At 36.1% G+C, this 13,475-nt stretch overlaps 1 pseudogene; it reads right to left on the bottom strand.

Annotated features, from left to right (window-relative positions):
• Window positions 1–516: 516 nt before the first annotated feature.
• Window positions 517–13,231, bottom strand: LOC131054206 (ATPase family AAA domain-containing protein At1g05910-like; annotated as a pseudogene).
• Between the last annotated feature and the right edge of the window lie 244 nt (window positions 13,232–13,475).

The following is a 13,475-nucleotide window of genomic DNA, read 5'->3' as shown; positions in this document are numbered from 1 at the left end:
ACCAATATCAATGTCCTTGACATATCAATTTGAAAGCAATGCACACTCATCCATGGAGACAATAACAAAAAATCAATTTATTCAACCCGAAAGAGAACAATATCATGAAGAAATCTGTTTACAAAGTGAGCATATTCTCACTGAAACCTATGTATTACCAAGATTTCCTGTGCATATATCACAGTATTAATGATATCTTCTCTTATTTCCCCTGTAGTAAGATTAAGGTCTTCACTGCAAAATTCACTCCTTTAAATTTCTCTGACTGTGAGACAGCAGTTTGGAAACCGCCGTTCGCGACGGGGAAAACACGAAACGAAGTTCTCCCGTCGCGTTTCTGGTAACATAGCAGTTCATAGGACAGTCCGTTACAAAACTCTCTTTAAAAATTTCTTTCATCGGATGAGAAGTCCTTCAAAAATTTAAAAATCATAGTTTTGTCCACATCTTTCAATGATATCACCCCTCGACAAATTAGAGCCCCAAATAAACTTCATAGGACATTCGGTTACAAAACTATCTATGAAAATTGCTTTCATCAGATGAGAAGTCCTTCAAGAATTTAATAATTGTTGGTTTGTTCGCATCTGCTAAGGATATCACCCTTCGACAAATTAGAGCATAAAGTCTTTCAAGTTTCTGAGATTCCATAACCTTCGGTACATTTCACAAATTATCTTCTATTGATTCAATCAGTTCTGACAAGTGATTGCTTATTGGCACTTTGGAAGAGGATTTGCGTTCCGGTTGATTCATTATTTCTTCTTGATTATTTGCCTCACATTGCTGCACACCTTTAAATGCCTCATTTGTCACACTACCATGAAGGCATTTTGTTTTTAGAGTATTCTGCCCAGGAGTATCAATCTCCATGGGTTGTGATCTGTCCTCAGCAAATGGATCAGAGTCCCCAGCCACAACCTTACCTGTTGAAAAAACACATTCTAAGAATTTCAATACAATTGTGCTTCTAATTCTAAATATCAAAAATAAAAAAGGATTACAAGTGGCATGGTGCAAAGCATAATTCCACCTTGATCAGGATCACTATTCTGCTTTGAGCGCTTCAAGACCTCATAACTTTGAGATACATTCATATCAGGCTGAACGTTGCGTAAGCATTCACTTGCTCTTGTAATATGAACTGGTTGAGCAACAGGATTCGAAGGAAAATTTGTAGTTGAATCCTCTGACAAACGAGTTGGCCCACCCTGAGCAGCAATTTTATCACAAAAGGCAACTAGTGCAGGATCCATTTGGGAAAGCATGCCAAGAATCTGATTATGCGTAAGACAAGGATTAGCAAAGTGAACAATAAATGCTTACTACTTGACATAAAACATTTGAACTTCGATTACTGTATGTCTCTATTATTAGCATATTTAACCATACCGCATCCCTTAGTGCATATGCTCTGCTGACAATTCGAGCTCCATTGCAATTCGAGCTCCATTCCAGTCATCACCATTATATGCCTGTTATGCGAAACTAATGATATTTATTATCAGGAATGAATGGAAAACAAATTTTTGTTCAACCCCATAAAGCTGATAGGATCATAGGCATGTCCAATCATGCTTACTTTTGCATTGGCTGGAATTAGTTCCACATCTTGCAGGAATGCTGAGCATGTCAAGTAACGTCGATTATCTACTCGTTGCAGTAAAGTAGTGATATCCATTGGATTTTGAACTATTGCATAATAGTCAGGAGCGTCTTCATCCATGACAGGGTAATGGAAGACATTGAACCGTTTTTCATACAGAAGTCTGCACATTGTATGTGGATACATATAAGCACTCAAAATTAATTTTCACTTGGTAAACACATCCTCAACAAATGAATCAAATAATGATTGATGCATCACTACAAAACCTGCTGCAGACATCCCGAAGACACATTCGGAGTCGTCGAATAACATGCTCCTCTGCTTCTACCTTGGCACGTAGCTCAGTTTCACTTGGTCCTCTTGCTGCTTTTGGTACCTTTGGAAGTTCAGGATTAGAAACATTCTTTTTAGGAGTAATTACTACTTGTTGATAAGGGATAGTAAGAACATCATCAACTAGTTGCGAGATGAATCTACACCTGTCATCTGAACTTGGTTTTTCTACTTGGTAACTGCACATAAAGCAAAAGAATGTAATCCATTCAGGATTTTACCTTCTATTATACTAAACCAAAATAAAATTTGCAATGCATTCAAGGTGTACCAGATACCATTGAATTCATGTACACTCAATTCAATGACAAATTCAATTTATACAGAGTCAGAAGCTAACGAGGTACCTGGCACTCAATGCTATACAGAATGGATTCACATGCCTTAGCATAATCTTGAACAAACTAAGCAGAAACAATACAAAAACTAAGACAATGATGTCCTTGATACATACATATAGCGACGACCAAACAAGGATGCAGCTTCTCCATCCAATTCATCAGAGGGTACAGAGGAGGTTGCAAGAAGTAATAAAGGAAGGTCTGAGGCAATTCTTCCAGTATAGATAGTAGAACAGCTCTTAGCTGATCATGGGCCTATGAAGCTCAGTCAAACAAACAAAATCAGATATATAGTCATTTTAGGAAGCTCTAGCAATAAAAACAAAGTGATTTCAAATATATCACAGGAAATCCCAAAGGCATAGAGCTTTAAAAGTATAAGTGTACTAATGTAATGATATACACACCGTCTCCCACCAAAGTTGAAGTTGAGGCAGATACAAGATAGGAGTAGTCCTCCTTGCTTCTCCCACAATGTGTACTAGTGCTTCCTCAGGGGTCTGTGCACTTGGGCCGAACAAAAGTGATGGAAGCCCAAGACAATGCACAAGGAACCTCTCTAATTCGTGTAAAACTGCAGGGCCAATGTGATCCTGGCAAGAAAAGTAGAAATATAGCATCATTCAGAAATGTAGCTAGATTAGAAGCCAGCCAATTCAAAAGTTTTAAAAAACAAACTAATGTTATAGATGTGTAAACATCTATGAAAGCAATTTCTAATCGTACCAAGCCAGCACCCTCCTTCCCACAAAGTAGAAGTCTTGGTCTGTAAACAAATGGAATGGAAGAACCATAGGGAAATCCAAGTAACTTGGCAAGATGGCGCGAACTCTCATTCAGCGAATCTTTTTTATCACCCTTGGCCACTAAGTAGAAGATGTCAAAAATATAATCACTGATTATTTTTAGTTGTCCTTGTAAGCATGGAGCTATTACTAGGGACAATGGCCTTGACTGTACTGTTGCACCTCTATGGGCAGCAGGAGTAATAGTAGACATAGCTTCCAAGAAATCATGCTTCTCTACTTTCACAAAATCCAAATCTATGACAAACTTATCATCACTAGTGTATATTTGAGGATATTTCTCACGGAAAGCATTAATTGCAGCTTCTGTGCACAAAGCTTTTAAATCAGCACCATAATACCCCATACAAGCTGCTGCTAATTCCATTCTTAATTCCTCTGATAAAGGATTCTTCCACTTTCTTGTGTAGATCTTTAATATCTCAGCTCGTGCTTTACAATCGGGTAAGGAAAATACAAATTCATGATCAAACTGACCAGGCCGGCGAAGAGCTCCATCAATAGCATCAATCCTGTTTGTCGCTCCAATAAACACAACTTGACCTTTAGAGTCTAGACCATCCATTAGAGCAAGAAGCATAGATACAATAGAATTGTGAATTTGTTCTTGTTTACTAGACCTCACTGGGGCAAGACCATCTATTTCATCAAAAAATATTATGGATGGTTGGTTCCTTTGTGCTTCTTCAAAAAGTAATTTCAGCTGCCGCTCAGCTTCCCCAACCCACTTGCTGAGCACATCAGCTCCCTTTCGCATGTAAAAGTTTACTTTCTGTCCTGCCTTGGAAGCTGCACATGCTAAAGCCCTTGCAATCAATGGTTTTCTAGTTCCTAGAGGACCACACAATAAGACTCCCCTTGGAGGAGAGATGTGATAATTTGCAAAGAAATCAGGATAGAGAAGAGGGAAAAAAACCATTTCTTTCAATGCATCAATGTGGTCAGAAAGCCCTCCAATATCATCAAAACTCACTGTTTCATCAACCTGCAAGGGTTGAATGTCAGCTCCACCTTTTGAACTAGGCTCACTAGGTTGTGCACCTACTCCTCCATAGCCAAACGTATCACCTTGGTGTCCCCATCCAGATGCTGCAACTTTCAAACCCCATGCAGTTGCGTTATGCATGTCAAGTCCGCCACAAACCCATTGCTAACCAAAGTTTGTATTTCCCACATGCATCCATGATGATGAACCAACAAGACCCTGATCCATCTCATCCACAAGAAGAGAATCATCTGAATCATCAACTCTTTGTGCACAATGATGTTTTTTCGCCCTTGAGCCACCTCATCTCGCATCACATGCATTTTTTTATTCCCATTCCTTTATGCAGTACTTTTCATGGTGGAGACTGTAGTCGTTGCTTTTCTTCTTTTTCAAGAGAAAACCTCCTCATCTCAGTGCATTTTCGGAGAGCATACCGTCTCCTTCCTTCTTGTTCTTTACCCTCCTCACCCTCTTCCTCAACTTCATCAACTTCATCTTCCTCTCCTTCATCCCAGCCTCCCCTTTGTTTCTATCATCTTCCTCCTCTGTGCATTCCTGGTCTTCAAAATCTTGAGAAGAATGTCGGATGGTTGACTTTCAAGGCCGAAGTCCTTCTCGCCATGGCAAAGATATAGTATCTCTTGTCCTCTTCTCTTGCATTGGACTGGACTGCTCATCCTAGCTAGGGTTATTCTCAACTTTAATAGTAGCTGGCTGATATGTTTGTCTCTGCAACCATTGATACCCAAACTTATAATATTATGCAACAAAGTATTGGGCAAGAGAAGTTATATCTTCACAAAAACTAGAAACAATGGAGATTGGAGAAAATCCTACCATTAGATCCGCATCCTGTGTGTCTATGTTATCTGTATCATAATCCTCTAAATTGTTAGAATTTGTCCTGTTTCTTGTAGAATGAGGTGGAGTGGACGTATGTGACTGCCAGTATAAGCAACTTCAGCATACAAATTTAATCATGAAAGATGCCTACATATTTGACAACGTAACGAGTAAAAATTTCTTGGAAAGAGCAGCTGAGAACTCTATCGGTTACCTGTACATTCATGCTCTCTGTCTGATTCAAAGGACCAGCAGTTTAATGCACCTGAGAAAAGAAATCAAAATAATTTAGAGGCTTTTACAAGATCAATGAGAAATCCACAATGATCTACATAAAAAAGCATAGAATGACGGATGTATTGTAATAAACAAAAGTCTCAAGTATCCATGACTCAAAAAGCATAGATCAATGAGAAGCAAAGAAAAGTTTCAAAGTAAAAATTATTTATTATTTAAATCAGCATAAATATTTATCTCTGCTAATTAAAATGCTGAAGAACACTAGCATACTGAAACAAAGAAGAAAATAGACTCAGTTTAAAACTTACATAAACAAATTATAGAGCTTTAGTATGGTAGTTGTAGCCTAACACTTTAATCGTGAGATTATCATGCTGACTATGCCTTATAGAATGGGGCCCTTAGAAATTTGTTCACTGAATATTGTTGTTTTGTATGGTAGTTGTAGCCTAACACCATGGCTTGAGAGATGATAAAATGCTATAACATTTGTAAAGGGGTTTGATATCGTGGTAGATGATTTATGTTCAGTCACGCTTGGTACAAATTTTAAACATAACAATTTGTGATAAGCAGTTTGTGAAATGATAAATACTATTTTTGAGTATCACTTTTGATTCCACAAGTTATTGTAAGGAAACCACAAATTATGATTTTACTCTATCATTACATACTGTTCATGAGAGGAATACATATATGAGATATGTCTAAATTTATTGATTTATAATTTGTTGGATGAATATGTCTGAATCCCCAATTAGAGGGATAAATTTCCCAAAATGTAGAGGTTGTATTAATTAGAGAAAGTGCAAGATGTTTGATCTAGATGACAACATGAGAAGTTAATAATAATAACTTGGCTTAATCTTAACATCCATAAAGAGTATATATTAATATTGGAAAATGTTTAGTCAATGAGAAATTTCAGTGGGCAACGTGAATGTCACTGATATCATAGTTACCAAATAGAGGTGGGTAATGAATAAGATCTCAATTAATTAAGTCTGGTATCACTCCTTCGTGTCGTACAGTTTGTAACCATATAGATTGTTATGATTGGATGTTGACGTATTGATAAACTTAGGTGGTAGATTGGTATTAAATATATCATGAATAAATTGAACATGGCTAATATTATCTTTGTCTAACTGCATTCTCAACATGTTTCCTTTCTCCTCTTATGACGATTTATGCGCAAAATCTCTATACTCATCAAGTTCTTATATTATCACCTCATGGTTTGAGCAATTGTACTCTTACACATTCTTCCTTTCTATATTACTCTTACACATTCTTCCATCCTATATATTTTCATAGTATCATCATGTTTCAATAGTCCCTATGTTTTCCTTCCCATGTTATTAGGAGTATGAAACCCATGTTTACAAAAAGAAAGGCCCAGATGATTTAAAACAATCACCCCATTTATAAGTACTCATAAAGCATACTCATGGAATAACTAAGCATATTCAATCATGTTGAAACATGTAAGATAAGGGGCATTCGTTCAAAACAAAAAGAATTCATGCTGAAAGTACATGAAACAATTGCATAAGATACAAAGCACATCCATGGATGAACACATGGGAGGTAATACACATAGAGGTTGAAGCATACATGAGAAAGGTATACAGAAACACTTTGTGAATGAATCCAATACAACAAGTATGAAGCATACAAATGAATACATAAGGCATGAGTCATACACGCGAATACACGTAAGGTGTAAAGTAGAAAGTATACAAATGAATTACATAAGGCAAGAAGCATCCATGCAAAACATAGAATATACACATAAGGCACGAATACATGTAAAGCATGAAGTGTACGCATGAAGTATACACATGAATTCGCTTAAGGCATGAAGCAAGTATACATAAGTACCATAAGACATGAAGTGCACACAGGCATGAAATAATGGATACATGTAAGCCAAGTAACAACATACATGACTATATGCAAGGCATGAAGTAATGCACACAAGGCATGAAGGAGCTATGTAAAGCATGAACCATACATATGAATACATGCAAGACATGAATCATACATGTAAACCATGAAGTAATACATAAATACACAAAAGGTACAAGAATATATGAGAAAGGTACTCGTGGAGTGGACATGCTAAAGACACATCGATCATGAAGCATACAAGAGAGAGGTATTCATGGAATAGACATCTGAAAACATCTCATTCATGAAGTAACACAAATACACATAAGATATAAAACACATATGCTAGACACATGATAGACATGGTGCAAGCACAAGGTATACATCAGGAAAGTGTACATATAAAACACCCATGGAGTAGGCATGCTCAAAACACATAAGAAACACATAAGACACGAAGCAGGTAAAGGCACACTCATAAGAATGCAATGTTGGCCTAACCAATTCAATTTTTTATTTATTTGAGAAGAGACTGGAGTAATTAGTCATAACTGAGTAGTTGTTTTGTCCAACAGGCTAGGAGAATCATGCTCTGATACCACTGTAGTGTCCCCTAATTAGTTACACAATAATTTAACCTAAATTTGGCCAAATCTATAAATAGGTAATTGGGTTTTATAGGTGTACCTTTGTATACTGTTTTCCTACAACAAAATTAGAGAACATATATGAAATAACACTTAAACTGAAACATGAACTATATTAAATGATATCAAATTTGCTATATTAATGACTATTAGAATTATAATTGTGGGATATAATCTAAGTTACCGGTTCGGGTTCAGGCACTGGTTTGGGTTTGAAGAACCCAGTACGCCGGTACGGCAAAATTTTGAAAAGGGGTTTGGGTTCATTAGTACAAAAACATGTAAATTATATATATATATATATATATATATATATATATATGCAGTGCCCCTCGCAGGGTCCTGGGGCAACGCCCAGGGCATGCTCCCTGTCACTGTAGAGGGTGGGGTCGAGGGGATGTGCCCCCGCTGCCAACACCAGATTACAACCTTCAAACCCACATGGAACTCCATGGCGTGCATCAATTTTCTGCTTTTTTAAGATGTCGGGAACAAGGCCAAAGAAGTCAAAATTCTGATCAAGGTGCATTCTCCCATACGGGAATTGTGATTTCTGACTTGTTCTTTCATAAAGACTTGTGCTTCTCTCTTGGTTGTAAGATGCATAGGTGTGTGGCTTGAGACATAGGGTCATTTTAATTTTTTATGTGGTGGAATTCAAAAAAAAAAAAATTGCAACAAAAAAATCCATTTTTGGACTGTTAGACCCCTGGGTTCGTCTTGGGTCCTCTTGGGTTCGACCCTGAGTCGTCTTGGGTTCACCCTGGTTCAAACCAGGCCCGTGAACCACAAACCTTGTCCAAACCATAGGTGAACCGGACCCGAACCCCGAAGAGGACCATACTGGACCAGTATCAAGGGTCTAGGGGGCCGAACCCGGTAACTCAGGATATAATCATATTATTATATTTCCTAAATGAGATCAGATTATTATATAAAGTTAGTTTGTAAGTTAGTTACTAATAAATTCCTTTAGTCCATTAGCTGGATAGGGTGTCCTAGAAACCATCCCTCCTAGGCCCAACGGTAGAATACCATATCCCCCTTGGCTCCATATGGCAGGTGTTAGGCATCCATCATGGAGTGGCGTACCCAACGAGGTGTTCTATCACCATTCCCCCTCATCACAACCGCCTTCTCTCTTAAGCCCAAGAGCAGATGCTTCACCCCTCTTGGCTCCATGTGGCACATGTTAGGCATCCACTATGGAGTGGCATACATAAGAGAGTCCCTCATTTACAAAGAACCTTTTGTAATATTCCAATGAAGTCATATTTGTCATTCAGTTGAACTAATTATGATAATCAATTGGTACTTGACATAGTTATTATACTTCATCATATTATATTGCCTTAGTGTCTTATATTAGATTGTTAACAGTTATTTCTGTTAGTATTACTTTAAATCAGAATTATTCATTAATTGTTATTGTTGTATTTTATGTTATTAGCATGGTACAGTATTATAGCAACTTATACAAACTGAATTTGATTGCCTTATTCCTTCTAAATTCATTAACATATATATATGTGTGTGTCTTATGCCTAATAGTGTTCTCATGTATAATCATTTTAATGCTATCTTAATAATTATGCATTATTTGCTTCTGAACTTTATATCATATTAATTCCATTAATTTAATTAAGACCATATAAAATTTTATATATATAATATCAGCTATTATATTCCATTACAGGCCCTCTTCTCTTTTATTATCCTTGCTGGCAGTTTCTGTACATTTCTCTATCCTTGCTAGCAGATCTGACTTTCTTGTTCCCCTCCTGTATTCTCCCTATTCCCATTTGTATAGGGGGGTATTTATCCTACCTCCCCATGTGGTGAAGAGCCACGATGGTCTGCTAATAGGCAGCACCCCCCTTTTTGAAGAATTGATGTCCCTCTATTTCTGACGACTCTTTTCAAGAAGAACATCACTTCATATAAAACCCGATTTGGAACTATTCAAACCACCCTTTAAAGAATGGTTATTGGGCCTTGGTAAATATAGGGGTTAATTGGTTAACAAAAATAATATAAGTTTTAATACAAAGCACCATTATAATATAATGTGTATTGTTAATATAATAAAATCATTCAATAAAAAATGTAAATTGATAATATAATATTATTTATTGTTAATATAATAACATCATTCAATATAAAATGTAAATTGATAATATATAATATTATTTTGATGTTAATCTGATATAATATAATTTTGATATGTTTTTAACATATAATTTTATATGGCAAAAACTATATTAATTATTTCTACTATAAATGTGGGGACATGACAGTCTTCCCTTCCCCAGATTGCTTGTCCTCAAACAATTTCAAATTAGGGTGATCATAATGGTAGTGCTCAATATGACTCTACTCTAATATTACTACATGTTGTAGGTTTGAATTAAGGCATATATGCTTTTACCTTGAGTGTGAGTTATAACCAATAGTGGGAAATTGGCATGATTTAACATAAGACAAGCCCGCTCTCTTCTAGAGGAAAGGATCAAGGCCATCCAAATGTGTTTGCAAAAACTGGTTAGGTTGGCAATATGATGATTTGAAAAAAGACCTTAATTGTGAGATTATCATGCTGCCTATGCCTTATAGAATGGGGCCCTTAGAAATTTGTTCACTGAATATTGTTGTTTTGTATGGTAGTTGTAGCCTAACACCATTGCTCGAGAGATGATAAATTGCTATAACATTTGTAAAGGGGTTTGATAACGTGGAAGATGATTATGTTCAATCACGCTTGGTACAAATTTTGAACATAATAATTTGTGATAAGCAGTTTCTGAAATGATAAATACTGTTTTTGAGTATCACTTCTGATTACAGGAGTTATTGTAAGGAAACCACAAATGATGATTTTACTCTATCATTACATACTGTTCATGAGAGAAATACACATATGAGATATGTCTAAATTTATTGATTTATAATTTGTTGGATGAATATGTCTCAATCCCCAATTAGAGGGATAAATTTCCCAAAATGTAGAGGTTGTATTAATTAGGGAATGTGCAAGATGTTTGATCTAGATGACAACATGAAACGTTAATAATAATAACTTGGCTTAATCTTAACATCCATAAAGAGTATGTATTAATATTGGAAAATATTTAGTCAATTAAAAATTTCAGTGGGTAGCGTGAATGTCACTAATATCATAGTTACCAAATAGAGGTGGGTAATGAATAAGATCTCAATTAATTAAGTCTGGTATCACTCCTTCGTGTCATACAGTCTATAACCATATAGATTGTTATGATTGGATATTGACGTATTGGTAAACTTAGGTGGTAGATTGGTATTAAATATATCAGGAATAAATTGAATATGGCTAATATTATCTTTGTTTGACTGCATTCTCAACATGTTTCCTTTCTCCTCTTATGACGATTTATGCGCAAAATCTCTATACTCATCAAGTTCCTATATTATCACCTCATGGTTTGAGCAATTGTACTCTTACACACTCTTCCTTCCTATATTACTCTTACACATTCTTCCATCCTATAGATTTTCATAGTATCGTCATGTTTTAGTAATCCCTATGTTGTCCTTCCCATGTTATTAGGAGTATGAAACCCATGTTTGCAAAAAGAAGGGCCTAGGTGATTTAAAGCAATCACCCCATTTATAAGTACTCATAAAGCATACTCATGGAATAACTAAGCATATTCAATCATGTTGAAACATGTAAGATAAGGGGCATTCGTTCAAAACAAAAAGAATTCATGCTGAAAGTACATGAAACAATTGCATAAGATACAAAGCACATCCATGGATGAGCACATGGGTGGCAATACACATAGAGGCAGAAGCATACATGAGAAAGGTATACAGAAACACTTAATGAATGAATCCAATACATCAAGTATGAAGCATACAGATGAATACATAAGGCATTAGTCATACACACGAATACACATAAGGTGTAAAGTACAAAGTATACAAATGAATTACATAAGGCAAGAAGCATCCATGCAAAACATAGAATATACACATAAGGCACGAATACATGTAAAGCATGAAGTGTACACATGAAGTATACACATGAATTCACTTAAGGCATGAAGCAAGTATACATAAGTACCATAAGACATGAAGTGCACACAAGCATGAAATATAATCCAAGAAATTATAATAATGTCCACCATTAACAAAGAATTTGGTTTACATTTATATGATGTATTTCTTCATTTGGCTACAAACACTACATTGTTATTGACATGTCTTTACAATAAGTGTTCATTAACTACGATATCAGCTGAAGCTGTTAAGACTTAAGTATAGAACAACAAATGCCCCTAGAGTAGGGGATTATTCTACCCTATGTAAAGCTGAAAAAATGTTATATATCTTCCAAACTTCAAGTTCACGGACAATCAGATAACTTCATAAACATCTAAAAAGAAAATTAGGAGGACAACTCCTATACTAGATCACCACCAAACAAGATATCAGTTTTTTAAGATCACCACCAAACAAGACACCATTTTGATGTATGAGAGTACACTCATGCAAGCATTCAACTAGATGATTTGTTTTTTCCATTTACCTTATGTTGCTTTGAACTATACAACCCTACCCACTCCAAATTTATAAATAAGGCCTCAGTTATATTCCATAACAAAACCTAAGCCATTGTAAAAATTAAAACCATCAATGGAACTGTAGTGTAAAAGTTGGAGCAATCACCAAAAGGAAAGTGTTCAATTCTTGTGGGTTTAGGTCTCCGGTGATAAACCCAAGTGAATTGAAAATTGGATACAGCGAGAATTATACATCCTCTTGAAAGAGGGGAAAAAAATATAGAAGGGGTTTTCGCATACACTAAATCATCATCTAAATCTGAGTTGCAAATACATAAGATTGGATATAGCTAGAATTATACATCCTCTTGAAAGAGGGGAAAAAGAAAAATAGAAGGGGTTTTCGCATACACTAAAACATCATCTAAATTTGAGTTGAAAATACATAAGAATGATAAATCATGAACCCATACAAATAGAAAAAAGCTTATGACACAAGGAAACATCCTCTGGCAAAAGAAAGTTTTTTCATTCTAAACTGCATGCATTTTCGCATACATTAAAAATATGAGGAGAAATATGGTGGCAAACTGGGTCAAACTAAAACATTGCACACAAGGAGTGAAACACCATCTCAAGAACACGACCAATTATTTCCCTGCACATCATTTGTTGGATTTTCCAGCCGCGATAAAAACAAAGACGCATTGTAAGAGATTGAATTACACTTAAATAAGCTGCATTACGTAGATTAGGTGTGGGCTGCAGCATTTCGGCAAGGCAGGACGCCGATACAAGGAACCTTTTCTTGAGCTTGGGACTATGCTCGTGCTTATGCTTGTCATGATACATCTGCAGGCTGTGGTGGAGATTCTGCCTCCTGTGTAGGGCTCTCTTTTGCAAATTCTTCTTCTCCTTCTGTTTCTGTTTCTTTGACTCTCCACTACATTTTGCGGGCAAAGGGGAGGTTGACACTTTTCCATCCATAGCTCATACAAAACAAAGCAACTACAGACAGCGATCTGCAGACAACAACTCTTTCTTCTTCTTTGTTTTTTTGTTGTTAAGACAGCGACTCTTTCTTCTTCTTTGTTTCTTTGTTGTTAAGACATAATTCCCTAGATCTGTCCCTCCAATACATTTCTTCTCTCGAGAGTATTTTTGCCAATTCCGCTTTAAGGGAATTCTCTTCATAGAATTCTTCATTTGTCATCCCCTTCTCTATCACCAG

Source organism: Cryptomeria japonica, chromosome 2, assembly GCF_030272615.1.
Source record: "Cryptomeria japonica chromosome 2, Sugi_1.0, whole genome shotgun sequence".
In the NCBI taxonomy this organism is placed as follows: domain Eukaryota; kingdom Viridiplantae; phylum Streptophyta; class Pinopsida; order Cupressales; family Cupressaceae; genus Cryptomeria; species Cryptomeria japonica.
Note: the sequence above shows the minus strand (reverse complement) of the source record. Positions and strands in the feature narration are given on the sequence as shown.